We start from the raw sequence: 21,762 nt of genomic DNA on the forward strand, positions 1-21,762 counted from the left end.
TCCTGGATACATGGTGAACCCAGGAGCTTGAAAACACAATCAGATCCTCAATTTTGGACATTTATAATGCTATCCAAAGACCAGAACTGGTATGCTAGTGTCATGCCCAGATCCATGGGCTACATACTCATCTTTGGAACTTCGTTTGACCTGCATAGCTGAAGAAGGTCTTTTGATTATCTATGTGGTGATCCAGAGGCTGACAAGGTGACTCCCAGGGTGAAATCAAGCAGCAAAATTTATTCTGCCTTCAACCAGAACAAACAGACCAAAAAACTCTGGTGCACAGCCAAGATGCTGGAGGGACAATTCCTGAAGTTGCAGAAAACAAATTTCTATATGTTCAGATCACCATCTGATCCCTGAGCACAGCCAAGGTCACCCAGATTTAATCTGACACACAACAACAGTAGTCAAGAAAACATGGTAAGATAAGATATATATATATATATGTAGAGAGAGAGGGGGGAAAAGGAGACAAAGAAAGGAAAAGGAAAGAGTCATCACTTCAATAGACAATATCAGTTCCTCGGGAACATGTGGTCTCTCAGGCAGCATCTTCCAGGCCACGTGGACCAGGGATCCAATCGAAGTGATGGGGATGTGCGCTGCATGGCTTCTTGAGAGTTCTTTTATAAGGCCAGTCCATGCCCCATCAGCACGTGAGGGTGGTCTCGCCATGTATGTGCAGGAGCTTCTTCGGGGGGGTCTGTCCAGAGCAGTCAGGTGGACGGGACACACACACACACACACACACACACACACACACGCTGACTATGGACCATGAGCTCGTCCAGGTGTGTGTGGGAGAGCAGTGCTTGCTCCTGCACCTCCCCTCCCATTGCACCCATCACCAGAGACGAGGCCATCAATATAAATGTTTAAGGCAGACAAAACAGTAAATTCGCTCTTTACAGGTAGCCATATGTGCCTTTCCATGTCTGTGATTGTTCCTTCATTAAGCACTTTTTTAATTAGCATTTCACAGTTATTCACCAAGGTTGACTCCATATGGATATTTCTTAGTCAAATTTATTTTTATCTCTGCTTATTGGTTTGAGAAATATCCAGCTTGGATCATATATATATATAATGTTCAAATCAATGTTCTCTATGATACATGCAAGGCAGATAATTTTACCTACTGAGTCATTTCAGGGTTAGTGCCCTGCACTTAGATAATGCTAAGAATTCATAAAAATGATAAAAAAGAAAGTCAGCCCTAAGACACCTCAACAGTCGCTTAAAAACACAAGAAGATTTTCAGTATTGCAATAAATAGGTCTTCAGTTTAGTGGAATTTAACTGTGGTATTTTAAACTTCTTATTTAAATGTCCCACTTGAGTGATGGACAGCAGTCTCTATCTTCCACTTGACACACCACTAAGGTGTGACTTTCTGGATTTTCTTATTGTTTTATTAATCTCTTGGCAATATGATTTATCTCATGTTTGCTTCTTTATGAAATTCTGTATTGTTGTCTCAATCTTTTCCTCTAAAGATGTCCTCTTCATTCACTTTCTCGTGTTTTCCTCTTGCAATTAACCAACTTACACTCCTAATTCTAAATCCTGCACTTGTTTCTTTGTTTTTATGGTCATGCTTAAAATCGCCTAAGGATAAAAAATATTAACCTATCTCCACTGCAGGGAAGTAATAATTCTTGCAAGAGTGTAAGGGGATTCTACAGAACATCTGATTTTTGTCACATTTTACTTGTAAAAAAATCTCATTTTTTTGTATTAAATTTTTTTAATTTTAGATTTTTACTATTATTACTTTTTATTTTATGTCCACTCTGAAATCAAGACAGTTGAGTGGCTTATGGATATAAGAAGCTCTTAAAATCTCCATTGATCTTTTTCTTAAGTGAAATTACCCATTGTTTCTTTGTGTCCTGAGAAGTCAAAACGAATCAGCTGGCTGAACTTTCAAAATCTGAAACAAAAGAAGACATGATCTTACAAGTGTGCCTTAAAGCACAGGACCTCGGGTGCTTTTGATGTTTAAAACCCAAAGAATTATGTTCCAAACAGTGATTATTTAAGAAAGAAGCATGTCTGTAAAACTTCTTTCAACCAGGAGGCCTGTCAAAAGAGAACTGAGCCACAGAATGAGTCGCCACAGCTACTGTACCTTCCACTACACTGGGTTTCCTCCAGTCTGGATCATCTTCCCTTCCAGTTGCTTGGTAGCATGGCCATTGGAGTCAGCACTGATTTTGGCAGTGACCTCAGCTGGAATGACTTCTGAGCGGAGAGCACACCTGCTAACCATGGCATTAGTGCGCACACTCTCACTTCCCACAGACTTCTGAAAAGCAGAGGGGTTGTGCTCCTCTCTCCTCAGTGGTGAACTTCACTAAGAGTTCAACCACTTGAAGTCATAAGGGGCACTGTCTTGGAGGTAAGCCTGACAGTTTGTCGGGTACAATAGGATGTTAGTGTGGATTTGTGAATATATGGGTGCTGTAGTGATGACATTGTTCTGAATGTGTTCAGAGCTCAGGAGGAGGCTTTGAAATGAGTCTGAAATCCAACAGTTTCACATGTACTTCAAGGGGACCTAAATATGCACCAAGATACAGAAAAAAAGTGAGCTTTAAATAATGCAAAAGCTACTAGTATTCAGTGTTGTGTTGAGTGAAATGGGAGGAAAGGTGTTAAATCTTGTCTTGATGCCTTTATTCTCAGCTTGTCTACTGCTAAAGTTTACCCAGCGAGATGACTTTCTTAGAGCCCTTTGTATATTGTAATAAACTGTTTCTGCCTTTATCTGACTGCTAGAGCTCAGATAGGAATGAGACTGCCCAATAAATGCATTAGATTTTGAATGTGCTGTCAACCTTCACTCCATTCTGCAAAGAAATATCATGGGGTTTATTTTTGGTTTTTTTTTTGTTTTGTTTTGTTTTGTTTGTTTCATTATAGCTACTGCATGTGGGATCAACTAGGTTTTGTATTTTCCCCAGCAATTGCTCTAGAACTATTGGATTGTTTTTCTTTCCTGTTGTTCAAAACAGTAGCCACAGTACCTGTCCTTATGTTATTATTTTGGTATATTCATTTTTTCTATATCTTTAAATGTACCATACATCTAACCTAATTACTATTTAATTCAGGAAATTCTGCTGCACCTCAAAGAAGAGAAAAATTATCATCACACAGTAAGAACAGCATGCCTTTTTATTAAAAGAAAATAAACAAACAATCGACCTATATCAAATGTAATCAACTATACCCCTAAAAATCAAAACAACTACTTTGGAATTGTAAAGGAGCTTATAATTCTGCATAAGAATGATTTAAAGTAATTTTAATAAATATTTTTCCAGTGTGGGTAGAGGTATAACTCTGCTTGTCAGCACATCTGTATTTTTTCCTCTTCTAATAAACTAGCTAGGGCAGTGCAGCAAAGGAACATTATAATATTAACAATGTTGCTGGAAAGCTCTGTGCTTTAGAATGAATTAACTTTCACTGCACTGCAGAACATACAAAGTGAAATTGGCTCAGCTCAGAATAGCAAGTTTAACCCCTTAGGAGCTGCTAAGCTCTACTTACATCTTGACAATGGTTTTTGAGCAGGTGATCATGGAGGTTGCTGATACATTTTGTATATTTGGAGAAGCAACTGCCTAGGAAAATTCTGAGGAAACATTTTTATTTTATGTAATAAAGAAAATAAATTGCAACTTTATGTTCCAAGGAATGTGCCAACAGACAGCAGTCAGGTTCCAGAAATACCAGGGGATTAGTGTTGTGAGAGTAGAGCTGAGACGTATATCTGCTTATCCAAATATTCATTCACAACACTGGAAAGAGCAAAGCTCTTCTACTATTGCATTCAGGTTTTCATTTTCCTTCTCTTAAAAGTTTGTCGTCTAAAAGACTGAAGAATGATTCAGTGAAAATCTGAGACCTGCTCAGGACTGTACCTCTTCTGCATTGGTCCATTCATTGGGAAGCTTTTGTAGTCCCACTGGCTTCCACGGGATCTCCTCAGGCACTTTTTCTCCCTGGGGTGAGAAAGCAGTATGAGGCAGCTGCTTTTGAAGTATGACCAGGAAAAAACAAATTGAAACCACTTAGTACCTTTTGCATAGGTCATAAACGAGATGACAATCTTTTCTTGCTACCATACCGGACTACAGTCAGTCTAGACATCTAAAAGAAAGATTTTAATTTAAACAAAACAAAACAAATAATCAAGATTACCTTTACACTGAAACAAAATAAAAGTTATAAAAAGTATTATTTTTCTGCCTCTATCATAGAAGGAATTTACTGGGAATTAAGGGGCTTCGGAATGCTGAGCAGTTATCATTTTACATGGTATCTGTTTTACACACTTCCCAGTCAAAAACTGCCAAATTCCCAGACTGAGTTGCCCCTCATGGGTTAATTTTTTTCTTTATACTTTAAACTACTAATTTTCTCCACATTTTAACAATACTTATTTCTATCAAATGCCATAAGAAATCTGAAGAGAGTAATATGTGTAATACTGCTGAGTTGCTGCTCATCTTTAAGGTTTAATATATTGTGTTTTTGTGGTTTTCTAATCTGCGGATTTTGTATTTTCAAATACTCATAGCAGAGTAAACATATTTTAATGTGATGCTTTTGACTTCGTCTATTCACTCAAGAAAATTCAGGCAGCTGAGTGTACATGTCAGAAGGGAAAACAGAAATTCATTTGGTAAAGTGAGTTGCAAAGAAGTTCTAGTGCATTCAGTGCTGAAGACTGAAAAGAGGCTAGTGAAGTCCAGCCTAAATCCATTCATGCTAAAACCTTAGCTGTAAAATTTTCTACTGTATTTTTCTTTAGCCACCTCACAGCTCTAGCGAATGCTCCCAGCCCCCTTTGTCTGTTTTTGCACATCACTATACTTACCAAAATACAAAGCTTTTAATGCTCCATTGGTTTTACATCTCCAGAATTTCTTACGCATCCAGACAGCCCAAAATCTCTGCTCTGATTTCCTATCATGGGCCCAATTAAAAGAGTACTAATCCTGAGGAGCCTTTCAGTAATGCTCTTGATCCCCTCTTTCCCTTCTATTTCTGGCTCATCTTTTCATGTTAAACACCTATTTTGTTGAAATGATTCCTTGGAGAACTTATTTGATTAATTTGCTTACTAGTTTTGAGGTCTGTCATACACAAACAGCCCTGTTTGAAGATAGTAAAGCTGTTTGCTGGATCTTCTGCCCCACTTATCAGTAGATATGTTCTGCTTTTGACAGCTTGTGAGATGTGTGTATCATACACATGTACAAGTATATGTGCATATACGTACATATGGAAGCCTCAAAATGTGCAAGAGAGCCTAATATATTAAAATATAAATTATAAGAATTTTTTAAAATTACTAGATTACATATCTGAGTCAAAAATCCCATTGGGTTCATAGATATCTATTCTAGTCAGTTTTAATTGGAAAATAGAAATCATTGCTCATACTTTTTATTCTTTTCTTTACTCACTACATTTGGCTTTCCCATTTTTCTTTATGTTAGGTGAAAACAAAAAGGATTTTCTCTGAAAGCTGTGCAAATTCTCCTTTATGCCTGTATCAATGTGCCCTCAAGAAAAGTCCCTTGCTTATTTCAGTCATGTAAAACAAAATATTGGTAATTTATACTGCACTCAGAGTGTGTTAAGTGCTGTAGATGTCTTCCCAGAAGAGCTTAAACACAAGTGAAGTTCTGAAGAAAATACTAAGAAGCTTTATTTTCTCAGGGAAATGCTGAGATGGAAAAACAATCTATCTTTGTATCTTCTGGAATAGTCTTAAACAGAACAGTTGCTAATGCAATAACTGGAAAGTGATGCAAGAATTATTTCAATACTGTGTCTTACCTTCACTACAACATTACCACAGAAAGACCCTAATAAAGTCAAATATTTTAAAAGCATTGTTGAAAATACTTGTGAGAGACTCCAGTAACTATCTATTATCACTATGGTTGCAACAACAAATATTCGCTATTGGAATGAAGTTTATAAGAATAAAGGAATTAATAGGAATGGAAAAGCTTACTGCTTGCATTTGGATGGGAGACGAACAATTTAAGAAATGATGAAGCAGATGGGATCAGCTCTGATCTTCTTGAGGGGTGGCCAGGACCAGACTCTGTGAGGGTGTGTAGATAGACCTCAATGTAACTTCTTATGGTGCAGCAACACATTTCACAACATTAAGTTCAGGGTTGAGGCATAACCTCTGTATCCCAGAAGGAGCAGATTGATTTTTGTACATGTGCAACTGGAATTCAGCTCATTACTATATTTTTGCTAATGACTGTGGAGAACTTGTTGTCCTCTGGTCAAGTACAAATAACGTGAATATATGCAATGATATAATAGTTAGTAATAATTAATCTAATTTTTCTTTCAATCTCATCACCTCAGTAGCTTCAGCTTTGTAGTATTTGCTTATTTGTTGTTTTTTTCCTGAAACCCTCTCATTACTTTACAATGCAAAATTGTTATATAAGAAAAGAAAGCCTGCTTTATTTTGTGAGCAAATTCATGCTTCTAATAAGGAATTAATTACTAAAATAATTGTAGACATTCACCTGTCTCTGGTGTTTTCATCTTTATTCTCACCTCCTTTTCTTATTCCATTCTCTGCTTCTCAGCTTAATTTGTTTTAACTTATGTCCTAGGAAACTTAAAGATGCCAGGGAACAATAGACTCAAAACAGTCATTGGGTCAGTATTGCATTTGCCAAAGATTCCAACAATTTCTCTAAACACGCAGAACCCTCAAAAACTAACCCTCTTTATCGAAAGCTTAATGCACCATAGCGTAGTCAATTAAATGACAGATGAGAGTATTATCTTGTTTTTTTTAATCAGATACTTATCAGTAACTACTATCTTTGATCCTCAGTGACTTTCTGATTTATAAGTTCCATCTCATAAATGTTTCTTATACTGATGCTCCAATGAATCTTCTTATACTTACGGTGTTTACACACTGTTGGTGACTGACGAGGCATGCAATTTTCAGTCACCGGTATTTATGTGTCTTCGAGGGACAAAAATCAAGTGCCGTTCCTTTTTTAAAATTGACTTTTGTGAGGAGTAGAAGATATTTCCCTTGTGGGAGTAGAAAAATACTAGTAGAAGTGAATCTGTCTTTATTCCAGCTGATCTATTTCAGCCTTAGACAAAGAGCTATTGGGAAATCCATGTGGGTTGAGATGGACTTCTGTATTGTAGTTCCTCTGTATGTTACAGATTTCATAGTCTTATCTTCTTTGGCATCATTCTTGTCATGTCAGGGCAGACCTTGTCAGACAACTATTTTCTTATTATTCAAATGGGGTCCTTGGATCCTGCTTTTCTCTAACCATAACTAGCAATTATGTAATATACACAGATGATTCTTATTTGATTTAAATATTCCTATTTTTTTAAACCTTGAAGCTATCCACATTTATTTTTGTTTATTTGTATTTGTATTTTTTTTCAGATCATCTATCTAAAAGCATCATTAATTTTACCTTATTTAATATTTGGTCATTTTGAATTCCTCAAAAAAATAACAGGATGTGAAACCAAGGAAATATGTCATTTAAGAGGAAAGCTATGGATATCGCTAGTTTAATTGGTCACCTACCTAGAGTGCGTCTAAACTGAGAATCAAGGCTTCAAAAAAAATCTTCTAAAAAAATCTTCTAAAAAAAAAATCTTCTAAAAAAAATAATATTCATTTTTCTGTATTTCATCTTTTCTTAAATGTGTACAAAACTCAGGGCAGGGAAAGGCTGGGAAAATGACAAAGGGGTGTGACCACATGAAGAACAACAAACTTTTTAGTTTGACTACTTGCCCTAAGGATGCATTGGTATCTGAGGGCTCCTTCCTTGTAGGTTTGATAGCAATCTGCATTTTCATGAACTGTCAGACATGATTGCCAAAGGTAATGATATTATGGCAATGAGATTTGGACAATAAGATGACAAAAAGATTTGATTCGGTGTTAAAAACCTTCATAGGAATTGTCAGAAAATGTGAAGAATTTGAAACTGTAGGGAATGAGAACAGACATAAAATTTTTAACCTAAAAATTGCAACTGTGACATTAGTTATTTTGCATCACCAAGTCAGAGCAAAATAAACTGGACTGACTGGACAGGATTTTATCTGAAAGGAGTTTTGATTTGTAAGACTTTTCTCTAGCTCAGAGAGCCACTCTGTAAATACTGCCTTTTAAAATGGCTACCTGAGATACTTGGAGCTTAGAGCATCTCCTCCCAGTCACATCTATCAAAGCAAATAATAAGCAGAGCTCTTGCTGTGCCACTTTTTCCATTATGTTTGTCAATGAAGAAGCAGAATAAAATTCTCAAGATGTGAGAAAAATGGAACATATTTAGTTAGAGGGATCTTGGATTCACTTATAAAGTATATATTTTCTTTGAAAATGTTAAATTGTTTGAGAGACAGGAACTGAGAATAACAGCTTTTATTTTCTAAACACCAATTACATATGAGTGAAAAATATGTATCTGTGTAGCTCAAAGAATAGGCTTAATTTTCTGACGGATAACACAGATAAGCACTTCGAGGAAAGGCACAGATGGTTGCATGTACATCCTGCAAACTCATGGATGTTTGTAATCCTTGGACAGAAGTATCTGATTGTTCCTGTACACATATATCTATCTTCATGTTTAGAATACTGCAGGCATGCAGAACTCAGATTTACATAAGGGCAGAAACAGGGTCATCTATTAAAAGGCATTGCAGGATTTGTACAGTAAAATACAAACTGAGTTCTTTTAAATTGAATAAAAACAACCGCAAATATTCCTGTTATATTTTGAGAAAATATTTTTAATATGGGTCTGATCAACAACATATACTGGCTGGTGTGGATGTGTTTTGTTATGGTTTCTTGGTTCTCAATTCTTCTGGCAGAAAACCTGTGCCTGATTTCTGAACTTAGATAAGCTGGCATATATTCCTGTGTAGCTTGTTAAATCAGCTTCTGAACAACAGCTGATTTCACATTTTAAGCATCAATATGTAACCATGTAGCTGAAATCAGAATCAAATTTTTTCAATAAAAAATGTGAAAAATAAGAAAACGCAGTCGTTCTCTCACCCTCCAGCTTTCTGGCTGCCTGCCATTTTGTAAAGATATTTCAGTCTCTGCCCTCAGGTCTCTTTTGATTCTAATGCCTCCTCTTGCAAATGCTTCTTCTCGTGTGTCTTTCTCTTTGCTGCAGGCATAGTGCACCTGTTTGAAAGGAGCATATTACTTTCCCCTCGCCCCCCAGTTTCCCAACTGCTAGCCCTTTTGGCAGGAATATGTCTCCAACAGCTGAGAAAGCAGAAAAGTTAAAGCCCTTTTGCTACGTAGAGAACTACCTTCAGCTCTGTGAAGAGCCACATGATGCTACTGGAACTTGCTTCTGTTGGATTCTCACTCTGAAGCTGAAATTTCAAGGTAGTAGCACTTCCTTATTGTGTAAAGAGAGGGATATGTTTCTGAGGAACACGCTCAGTCAAAGGTATGCAGAACATTTTTCCGGCCTGCTGCTTAGCTCTTCGACTTTGCCAGCACTCCTTATAAAAAAATGAATCTATTCTGTATCACAGAATTTGATATATCCATTCCTCTTTTAGAGATCTCAAACCCATATGGCATTTACCTCCTGGTGATGCTTCCACACCAGGACTCTCTTCAGCAAAGTAACCGAGACTCAAAGAGAAAACATAACATATCCTTTGCTCCTTGTGCTTATATACCTAAGTCCTGTTTTCTAAATCAGAGGGTCAGAGAATCCTCTGGTGCAGATCAGGAAACCCTACCCCGAGTTCAACCTGAACGTCAATGAATTTCCTATTCTGGTAGTCACAGGAATGAACCACTCCTTTATGCGAAGTACCTAATAGCAGTATTGCTCCTTAAATTTATCTAGGTTCCTTTGGAGTACAAATGTCAAGCCACAGTGATTCTGCTGTCTGTGCCACCAGCAATAAAGCTTGTATGTAGTTAGCAATTCCACAAATTATGCACAAGGCAGATATTAGTCCTGCTCATGGTCCCGCAGATCTTCTCTGAAGTGTTATCAGGTGGACAAATGTAGTAACTTATTCCAGACAATAAAGAAATGTGGTTTTGAACACACAAAAGAAATATTTCTTTAGAGTACAAAAGGTGTAGTTTCATCTAGTCACTCTCAGCCTACCTTTGCATGCAGAACAAAGACAAGCTCTATGACAGTTATACTGTTCTGGTAATGGGTTTGTAAGAAAAAGAAAAAAAGTACACTCGTGTTTTCACTGAAATGACACAACTTGCTTTCTCTTCTGTCCCATTTGTTGCCTGTCCTTTTGTTCTTGTCCCTGTCTATTTTTTATATTATGTTCCTAGATTAGCCATATGTTTTTCAGTGCATTTTATTGTAGTTTGGCCAAGGCAAAATGAATTTTAGGTTGGTGCCCCCACAAAAGATTTACAAAGCTGCCTCTGTGAAAGATGGTGGCTTCCAGATGTGAGTATGATGCTAGTGCAGCCACCTCTGTGTTTTAAATTTTTATAAACATGTGGTTTCCATTTTGGTAAATTCTACTTGTCAGTCAGTTTAAAAGACGTGATACATTTTATATTACTGTTCTTCAATAAAAGGCATTGTCCTGGCATATCTCCAGCCCAAGGGCAAGAGAAAGTGTTCTGACTCTGTTGGGATTTGTTCAGCTCTTCTTGTTAAATCTACAACACACCAATGAGCAATATACAGATGGTAAAATCCAGGTTATTCACTGCATAATCTTTAAGTGGTGAATATCCTCAAAAATAAGCAAAACAAAATACCTCCCACCCGCAAAAAAAAAAAAAAGTATTAAAAAAAAGAAAAGGAAAAGAAAATGGAACACCAATACAAAAGTCTTCAATACTTATGGAAAAAAGAATATGTTTTCCTAGCCCCAGGTAAATAGGACATTGCATCAAGAAGTGTTCACATTAGGCATTGCCAAAGGGAAAGATGCATTGGAATTAATTTCAATTAGTAAGCACTCGCCACTGGAGGCATTTTAGGACAAAGGTAAGGAAACCATATAGAGCTGACGCTGTTTTGGAAGAGGAGGGTGGAACAGATATTGTCTCAAGTTCTGTATGGTCATAGATGGCAGAGAAAAAAGGATTATCTTTTGGATGTTGCCTCAAGGCAAGGCTTAGGTAGAAACCAGTTGTTTGCCAAGTACCCTTGCAGTGGATAGAAAATGTGGGGAAGCAGAAAGGTCATTTGGCATAAACCTTCCCTACAAATTCTCCCATGCGTTGTTAATGTACCATGTTTGGTCTCTATAGAAACAGAACACATTATTATACTCTTACATTTTTATAATGTGTAAGGTGAAGAAAGATAATGCTTGAAAATACTTTAAAAATGTGCACAAATGCCATCTCAAACAGAAGAGCCACTCAACCTGGAGATGTATTTCCTTCTTAGAAAATTAGAAGGGAGATGGAGACAGAACCCCTGGGAATGTTCTCGGTTTGAAAGATAACCATTCCTCACTAAATCTAAAACATTCACATTAGAAAGAAGAAGGGTGCATTTATGATGAGCACATAACCAAGAAACACACTTATGAGAAGAGACAACAGTCAAGGCAGGATTTTACTGTATATGTCACCAACTATCTCTAGTGACTAGTGTATGGTTTGTATCGTCTACGTGACAGTGACTCATCTCTGTAGTGCAGAATTTGACCTGTTATGGGAATATAGGCTTTTCATTTATGTAAAACATTAATTTATCTATACTTGCTATTATGGCCATGCATGGCTCATGGAAGTCACCTATTCCAAATATAGGTGCATAGGTAGATACCTTGGAGGAGATGTGCCCTGAAACATGTTAAAGCATTTTCTTGTAAACATTAGAAGTCAGTCTTGGGCACTGGGCAGGTGTCCGCTCTGGCATGCCCAATTCAGGACCCCTTTTGCAAGCAAAAGGTAGCAGAGATCCACTGTCTTGGGTAAACTTATGAACCTTCCGATACAAGTTGTGCAATCAGTACCTATACACAACACGTTACATTTTATTATACACATTAGCTCTCTTATCCATTCATTCATCTGACATTCACAGACTTAAAAAATGTGGAGTTACAATAAAATAAAGACATATGAATCAAAGAAATACATTAATGGTTGGATAAGTATCTTTGAATTTAAAGGTAACTTTTGATTCCTAAAACTGGGATATATCCATCATAGTCAGCTGGTCAAATGTAAAATTAAGTCAGCAGTTGGGTTCCTACAAGGATATTTGTTATGTGCACTGAGAAGAGTAGGAAAGTGCAAAAAGTGAATTTTGACACAGCCAGATCAAAAAAATGAGGTAAGGTTTTGTCATTTTTATGTAGATGTGGTACTGCTGACATGGATTCAAACTTTCTTTTTTTTCATAGTTCTATCACTCAAACCCAGGAAAATATCTTTTGTTTAAAAAAAATTACTCACCCTGAAAAGCTAAAAATAATTGACTTCCCATCTTGTTTTTTTTTTTTTTTTTTTTTTTTTTTTAATGTTTGTACTCCTATTTGTATTACTATAAAATCACTTGGGATGTGTTCTTAAAGTTCAACAGCATAAGACTACTTACCTCAGACGACAAGCACAGATAAAACTGGGATAGTAACTGCAGAAGCTTGGCTTGATGTTCTGACTCTTCAACAAAATAACCTAAACAAAATTAGATTCCTTGCTTCATTTTCATGCTATAAAAGAGGAGAGTTTTGAATTTCTGTTTTCAGACAAAAGGAAGTTACATTTTAAATGAAGGCAGACACTTCCCAAGAAAAAAAGATTCTGTTTAATCAAAAATGTATCTTTCTGTCAAAGAAAATGTAGACTAGAAAAATTTCAGCCTGCTCACTTCTGTTTCCTGTACATTCTCATGGGATTAAACTTCTTATTTCAAATAGAAGAAAGAGACCTAAAATCCCCAAATCATACATATCAACTTTCTATCATATGTCAGTCAATTTTTCCTTCAGTTTTCTTTTACTGCAGTTGGCTTGTATGTTTCTGGTTAGACAGTCAAGAATAAGAAATAGCCAGAAATTAATCATCAATCTTTATTCCAGTGCGAAACAGTTTTGAATGGTCTGTAATTCCTCAGAGACTTCCGTTTTTATCAGCATGTCAGGATATCCAAAAAAAGGCAACTCCCCGATACGATACTTTCTGATTTCTGTGTTTATTTTTTCCAGTAAAAGCCTAAATATCCCCCAAAATAAAATGCAATATCTTTTCAACTGTGGGAAAATATTTTCATATTCTTTTTCTCAGTAATGTTCTTTTTTTCTTAAAGTCAATAGAAATTACGAAAAGGCAATCAAATTGATTATATAGTCTTTAGTATCTATCACCACTGAATGTCATAATATTTGACTGTAGCACTTGAATTACTGTCTTTGTTTTTCTATATAGTTCTGGTGTGGTTTAATAACCAATGGGAATAGTGGTCATGCACAAACAGATCTTTATTTTTCCAGTTCACTTTATATTTAATGTGATCCTTTTCCTGTCTTTACTCTGCTCTTAATATGTGCAATTTCATTTTATCAGTGTTCTAAGAATGTTTATACTTAAAGAAATTACCTATTTCTTTTCTCATAGCAGGAGGTGTCAATTTTTGTCTCAAAGACCAGAATACTGTGGAGTAAAAATTCTTGTCTGTTCTGGCTGCAGCACAGAGATATTCTGTATTTTATTAATTCAGAACTTCAATATTTAATGAGCTTTCATGATACTGCAACACCATGGAAAGTTTGTTAGTGAAATGAATGCAACTGAGGATTTAACTCTTTGCTGCTACTGATAAAGATATATCCTGTAACATCATGCCCCCACAGTCTCCCTTTAAAGATATCAGCTACTTCAGAAAACAATTTTCTCTAACCAGATGTCTCCTGAACTGGCCATGATTTTGCAGCCCACAGCCTCTGACTGAATCATTAACAGTAACTGCTGAATGGAAGAACTCTGAAGTTAATTTTGGGAGTCTTTATCACCCAAAAAAAAGACAAAGCACTGCAACCAATGTTAACACAGGATCATGAAGCCCTTTAGTAAGTTCTCTAGTTGTTGATGGATGTAGAACAAGAAAACCCCACAAAGTAGCTACCTAACATGAGAGCATGAGGACAGAATAATCTTGCAGTTCTGTAATTGAAAAACAAATGTTTATATGAAGCTGCGTTTGTCTTAGAGTCATTTCGTACTGCGTCACTGGCATCTAAGAAATATCAAGTTCACACTATAAACTTTCCCTCTATGGGGATGTTATTCCTCTTCTAGCTGACCATTCTTGCAAAATGAGTAGGAAATTACTGTGTGTCAGCTGAGCTCTGCCAGCTGAAGTCTATTCAGCTGAGACTGGTCAACAGTTTCAAAAGTTAGTAGAGTGAGCTCACTAAAAATGCAACAGGGACAGGTGTGAAGTGCCACATTTAGGGAAGAATAATCAGCTGTCCAAAGACAAGCTAAAGAACAGCTAACTAGGTAGCAAACAAAGAGCTATAGATTATTGTCGATAACAATTTTTATTAAGAAAGACAACACACTAGAGTGAATAAGTAGGAATATTGCCTATAAGACAGTCTGAAATACTTTCTCCATTTTAAGATAATTATGGAATGTTTGAAGAAAATCAGTCTTTACAACGCAGCTTCCAAGGAAAGACTCAACAGGTGGCAATATCTGAATAAGGAAGAAGGCCCTGAGGGTGGATGTAATGTCTGATGTTAAAAGGGTAAAAAGTAAAGAGGAACAGAAAAATTTTACATCACATCCCAGCTGGGGAGGAAAGAAAGAAATACACTGAAAATGCAGCAAGGAAGGTTCATATTTGGTACTATAAAATCTTTTTAATACTACAGAAAAGGAGCACTGCAATAGATTGCTTGGAAAAAATGCCACCATGGTAAGCCACTAAGACAGAGCTAGACTCAGGTGGATGAGAAACGTTTCAGGGAGAACTGATTATGCCTTGGAAAAAGAGAATGGTCTACAGGAGTTCTCAGGCTCTCTTGCCACCCACATTTTCTATCAGCTTGTTAATCTGTTGCTGATGCACAGACTTGCAAATAGTACAGCTGTTGAGCCTCATCTTGTTAGAGAACTGGGCTAGAAATAAAAGCTGAAGATTTGAAGAGTGTGTCATCTTCCCTCTGTGCTGCTCAGATCTGCTCCTCCTTTACAGTGTGATGTTAAGCAAGTGATTAAAATCAGAGTACTGGGGAGTTTGGCATTTGAACTATTGATGGCTTTCAGCCAGAGATATGAATGAAGCAACAAATACAGCTGATAAACAATTAAAAAAGTGATTCGGAGTATGTTTGTGCCAGAGATATGAATGAAGCAACAAATACAGCTGATAAACAATTAAAGAAGTGTTTCGGAGTATGTTTGTGCTTTATTGTAAGAAATTTTGTTTTGTAGTTATTAGGGGAATTGTTATTCACTGCTAAAGGTTAAAAATTCTCAGTCATGCTCTTCCCAGAACACACGCTACTTCAAACACAAATAATTTCTTATCTGATTTTTTTTTTTTTTTTGTGAAATTGCATTGATTGTCAGCATCCAATTATTTTTCATTGTCTTGCCAGACATCTAGTTAGGAATCAGGAATCACACCATATAGTTCATATGGCTTTGCCACGTGCCATGAAAAATAGCTAGTGAAAAGCAGACAGCTGAAGCAATCTTTTGCATGAATCCACTGGACTGAAATGCGTATATACGTTTGAAAACAATTAAGACTACTACAAACAAGGCAATAAGTTTACAAGTCATTCAAAACCACAAGAAAATTGTGGCTTTTAAGATAATTTCAGTCTAATTAATCAGTGACCAGCCTAATCATGACCAAATTAATCAAAAACTCTTTTGCTGAGGCAGCATCTAAACCCTTAATTCTGCTTTTTGCATGTTCTGTCAGCTCAGTGGAACAAAAAGGAGCACAGGTATTGTTAACAGCATAGTGGAAGAAGAAAGATAATGTCTTCACCTATCCTGATTTGAATATGACTGCTGTTTTGGTTTTCATCCTCCAATTATGAGAAGTGATCACACAGAAACTAAGAGCTGATGGAACATCTTTAAGCCAGGTGCTGCCACTTATCAGCTGTAGTATCTACTTTTTGCTCCCACACTAATGAAAAATGATTTCAAAAGAAATGAAGATCCTGTTTCAATAAGATTGGGGAAAAGATGTAACCTAAAAGCTGTCTACAGACTCAGGAATAAGTGAAATGTTTTGACAGGGAAAAATATGTGTTGGCAACATTGCTCGGCTCAGATTTCAAAAGTAAAATTGAAACCATACTTCTAGAGGGTGCAGACGCTGACAACTGGAAGCCTGTTCTGCAATATATAGTAGTTCAGAACATGCCAGCACACTTCTCCTCTCCCCACTTTCTTTCATGTTCAGGACAAATACATTTCAGGGAAAAGAACAGTCTGACTTCGTAAGTTCTTGAAAACAAACAAACAAACACACAAAATCCAAATCTGACTCTCATCTGACTGCAAAGGCCTCAGAGAATACACAGAGCATCTGTATCTGACTAAATAAAATTGCAAGAAAGAGGATATTCTTGAGACTTCCGTGGTCAGATGGGCTAAACATGGGCTGAGCTCGCGGCTGTGCAGTGTCAACCTGCGTAAGGGGCAAAACTGGAGTAATGAAAGAGCCACAAACGAAGAATCCAGACTTGAAATGTAAGAAGGATATTTTAAAGTAAGGTCATGAAGATGGGTTTTGTCAATTCATTAGACCAGTTTGAGCAGCAGCTGTGGCATGTGAAGTTCCAAAATTTGTATGGCCAGGGAAGTACCGACATTTAAGACTAATGAAGAAGCCCAAAAACCAAGCATTTCAAATGATGTATGTTGTGTTCTAATTTCTTGGTCATGGTCACCGGAAAATAGCCATGCACAACTTGTCTTTGTGCAATCAGTAAAACAGTTTTGGATCAAAACCTCTGAAGGACAAAATCATTCAAATACTTGGCTGGACCTTTCAAAAATAAAATCTAAAAGAAAGACAAATCATTCTCTCTCGGTCTCCTGCTGTATTCATACAGGATCTAGAGAGAAAGTGAAGATTCCCTTTCTTAAAACCTATTTAAAGAAAAACCAAATGTTTAAACAAATTTAGGATATTTTTTTCCTCTTTCCTTTTGGACAGATATTAGTTGTTTCTCTGTCTTTCTCTTTATTTTTTTTCATTTTCCTATTGCAGCATTATACAAGCTCGTATAAGGTCAAACTCCTTAAGGATTTTGTTCTACAACCTTTCTCTATGGTTTCCCAACTCTATATATTAACTTTCTGCTGACATCTGAAGCTTTGTTTCTCAGGGCACTTAGCAGAGGAGGGAGCATATGTCTGAATCTTTTTTCAAAGAATCTATTCCGCAGATTCTGTTCCCAAAGAAGTGTATTTATAAAAGATACTTCAGCACTTCTTGATTTGGTGCATAACACAGATACTGTTATACTCTGTCTCCTTTCTATGATTTTTGGTGCTGCAGTGCACAGATAGTTTGTATATATATATATATGGTTCTTCCCATACTATGAAGTTGACAAAGAAACTGAAAAGATGTTCCATGTGCAGGTTTGGTTAGAGACAGGACCCCGCAGTAACCTTTGGCTGATGCTCCTTTCTATCTCACATGAAGACAGGGCAGTTCAGAGCACCCTCTTGTCTGCTTCAGCTGTGTTCAGACAGGCTTTGTCCCAGAAAAGCAGGCATGCAGCAGCTCCTGCTTTGCTTCCAGCAACAGGGGCAAAAAGGGCTTCCTGAGAAGCAGCAATTACCCACAGCATTTTCCTTTTCATGTGAGCCACCACAAAGTCAAGAAAACCCGTTAGTGTGACCCTCTGGACAAAGTAGTGTTGTGCAGCAGCACCCTGAAATGCTGAGAGATCAGTTTGTGGGTGTGATGATAGATACATTTAAGAAATACATTTATGTGAAACTTCAGCCTAGGAGGTAACTGCTTACATATTTCCCACACTCTTTATACTGTTTCAATTTATCCCATCCCATGGTTTTGTTGAACTGGGATAGGTACAGAACATTTCAGCTCTGTTCTTAAGCTCTGCATTCAAATTAGGCTAAGAAAGTGGATTTCAAGTGTTTTATAAGCCTTATGTTCATTAACGCTCAAAAATGAAAATAAAGAACATAGGGGAACTGACAGAAAAGAAGGATGTAAAAGTAAGGAAAAGAAAATGAGAAAATGGAGAGCAAATGGAAAGCAGGGAAGAGTCAGAAATGAATGAAAATTTTCTTTTACTTGTTTTAAAGGTCATTTCCTCTCTCTGGCTGGCTTCTGTAACAATAGTAATATAATACCCCCAACCCCAACACTTCAGGGGTTATTTTTTAACCTATTGAAAGGACGGGAATGTTTTTGGCTGAAAATATTAAAACATTTCGGGTAAAAAAAGAGCCCACTGAAAACCATCTATCATCATGTTCATTGCAACAGTCTCTCTCTTTCACTTTCTCACACTTAACATTCAAGACTTCTGTGGCTGAATAGGTCCCTGGATAATAAGCAGGGATGTGTGAGGGATGGTTAAGAAAACTGAAAGTAGGGATAAAAGTGAAAAAAAAAAATATGAAGGAAGGCAAGGAAGAGGGATGGAAAGAACTGAAAGAGAAAAAGTGAATAGAGATAAAAAAGAATAAGAGATAAATGAGAAAGAACTTGGCTTTTACTTGCACTGAGTCCTTTGTACAAAACTGACAGTGAAAAGTTGCTCTTATTCTTTTTTACCTCCATTCCAATTAATCTAAATTGCAGATAGACCTTTATGATTCAGATGTACAAGGAAACTGAAGGAAAAAAATAGTGTTAGAAAAAAGAAAGCAGGACAAAAAGATTGCTGATGCTAAAATAAGCAATAAATTCTGGTTAATTTAGAATTAGTTAAGAACTCCAGGCTTTCCCTTTTTAATTGTTACTTATAGCTTTTAATAGTTTTCTAAATTTCCAAGTGATTCAATGAACATTTTGAAAGTTTTCCCTAACATGAACTATTGGAAAATTTCATTGATATTACTGGCTTTCAGTCATTTCTCTCTCAAATATGAAATGAAAATGCAACTGAAGGGGAGGGAGTATGGTTTGAGTAAGTATCAAGGTTTAGAGAACAGAAGAGGAAGGAGAAGTGTAACAAGAAAATGACATCGTTACATTAGAAAGACTCTAAGTTACAGTAGTAACAAACCTGCTACTACTACTACTACTACCACCAATGACAACCAATCACTGAAATTAACATTTTCATGAGGATGGTAGCTTATGACAAAATGAAAAGCTTAGAGATCACAAGGGGAAAAAACCATATGAGTGCTTTTTAAGAAAATATGAGAAACAGAGCAGAAAATAAAAGAAAAAAAATGTTATAGTGAAAGCTATGAAAACTCTATATTGGTCAGTTCTGTGACTACAGTGAAGACAATATTTTGGATCCAAATAAATATTTTGTTTTAACCCAAATGAAATACTTTATTTCACTTTGATGTCTCTTGTTTACTTGTAGAATAGTTCTAAAGTAAATTTAGATCAATTTTTTAAGCAGAATAACATGTTTTAAGGTCTTTAAAATATCAAAACAAGCCGCTTTGAGAGTTTTGCAACCCTTTTCCAGGGTTATTTTTTCCTCATGTTGAATCAGCTCCATAGATTTGACACTATTTACAAATAGTTACAGAGTCTCTCATTTTGCATTTCCTGGCTTGTAAAACAGACAACCTTTTCTGACAGGCACTGTGTACAAAGTCAGAGATTTCTTTTAGATTTCATTTTGCAGCCTTGTATTTCTTCTATTTTTTTTTAATCATTTCTATTCGTCAATCTACTGTAAGCAACTGGAAGTCCAAAAACTTTCCATATTGGTCAAGGTCAAGAAGCTGCTCAAACACAAGCACTTTCTCCTCTGAGAAGCCCAATGCAGGCTGGGTGCAGCAGCATGTCCTGATCTCTGAAGAGATCAGCACGCTCTGGTCCTAGCTTGTCCACGTGGTCTTCTGCCCTGACTGAACAACAGCTGGATCTGAAATGGTTCTGACAAAGATTTATTTTATCTAGCTGAGAGCAGTACTAATCTTCATTTCTCAGATTCACTTTTGGAAGTAGCCAGGCCACATCTGCTCTGGGCAGCGCCAAACATAGCTTGCAGCTGCTTGCAGAGGATCAGGTGAACATACTTTGGTAACGCCTTCTCTGGTGTATGAGAGTGAGGGAGTAGGTACTATTCATAAACAATAATTTATTCTACCTCCTAGACAGGAAAACCCATCTTCTGAATAGGCAAAAGTAGCAGAGGTAGTGATCATGGGTGCTTTGGGATCCAGAGAGATATTTTGCCTTACTAGAATCCTCTGGTTCTCCGGGGGCTGGCTCTGCTCCACTGGTTGTATCCCTGTCCAACTGATACGACTGATAATCTGTATTGATATAATTTCCTCTGCTCTTTGTCAGTAGATATCAAAGCTGTTAACTGTATCAGTATCCTCATTTTACGTTCAGAGAGACAAAGCCTCTGAGAGAGAAAGTGACTTGCTGATAATATTTTGGCAGACCTGGAAACTGAGCTTACGGCCAGACTTTTAGTTCTGCTGCAGACTATTGTGGTGTTATTATTGCCACACAGAGTTATAGTCTTGTACAGAATATTTTGTGACCTAATGAATGGTTTGAATGTATTCATCACTTTTCAGGTTTCAGGGCAATTGTTGCTTTAAAATAAAGAGTATATTTCAGGTTTTTAAGCAGAATAGGCTCAAGTTTGATTTCCTAACAGCTTTATGCCAACTTGCATTGACTTTTTTAAAGTCGATGGAAACTTTACTATGGAAAGAATGGGAACAGGAACAAGCCTACTGGCTGAATAGTTTTTAAATTGCTTGTTTTCAGTTCCTTGTCTTTCACTTCCTATTTTGTTAATCTCATATTTTAAAGTAACTGTGTGTTATATTTTCTGAAATCCACTATGGGAGATATTCCAGTCTGAATGTAAACACATAGCTTTTCCTAATACTAGTGGAAGTCATGAACATGTACTGAATAATATAATGCAGTGAGTATAAATCCTATGGGGAATCCAAGTCCTGACTACAAGAGAAAGAAATCACAGTATTTCAAAATGCCAATTGTAACATTGCAATGAGCTCCAGGCACATGTTTGCAAATAATGAATGAAAGGGTGCAGATACAATATTGGAACTGTCTCCTGCAGAGTGGTATCATATATAATCATACATACAGTCAGTTTACTTGATTACATTCAAGATTGCAACTAGCTCACTCAACAGAAGAGAATTTCTTATGTCCCCCAAATTTAGTTTTCATGAGAGATGTGTGGAGAAATTTAATAGCTGGTTACAGCAAGGGAACAAAAGCCCTTGTGTCTACGTTTCCATAATAAACACACCTCTGTGAATTCCTTTTAGAAAGATAATTGCACATTTAGGTATGTTCACTTCCCCAACTTAAAAAAGATATATTTACAGTGTTAAATCTTCATTCTATCATGTTATTTCATTGCCATAGTGTTTCACTTAATGTACAAAAGCAGCCCACATTACTAATTATCTTAATTTTGTAAAATTCATAATCGCAATTCAATCATTAATCAATATATCAGAACCTCGCTTTATTAGCTGTTGTTTATAACAGGGCATCTCAATCGATTAGG

General features: G+C 36.6%; 1 long non-coding RNA gene across 1 annotated transcript; it reads right to left on the reverse strand.

Moving 5' to 3' along the window:
* Positions 1-3,296: 3,296 nt before the first annotated feature.
* Positions 3,297-12,719, reverse strand: LOC128851317 (uncharacterized). Its single transcript, XR_008448655.1, has 3 exons — positions 12,642-12,719; positions 4,096-4,167; positions 3,297-4,019 (listed from the first exon to the last, which is right to left on the reverse strand). It is a non-coding gene; the product is annotated as an uncharacterized LOC128851317 (long non-coding RNA).
* Between the last annotated feature and the right edge of the window lie 9,043 nt (positions 12,720-21,762).

This window comes from Cuculus canorus, chromosome 2, assembly GCF_017976375.1.
Source record: "Cuculus canorus isolate bCucCan1 chromosome 2, bCucCan1.pri, whole genome shotgun sequence".
Lineage (NCBI taxonomy): Eukaryota > Metazoa > Chordata > Aves > Cuculiformes > Cuculidae > Cuculus > Cuculus canorus.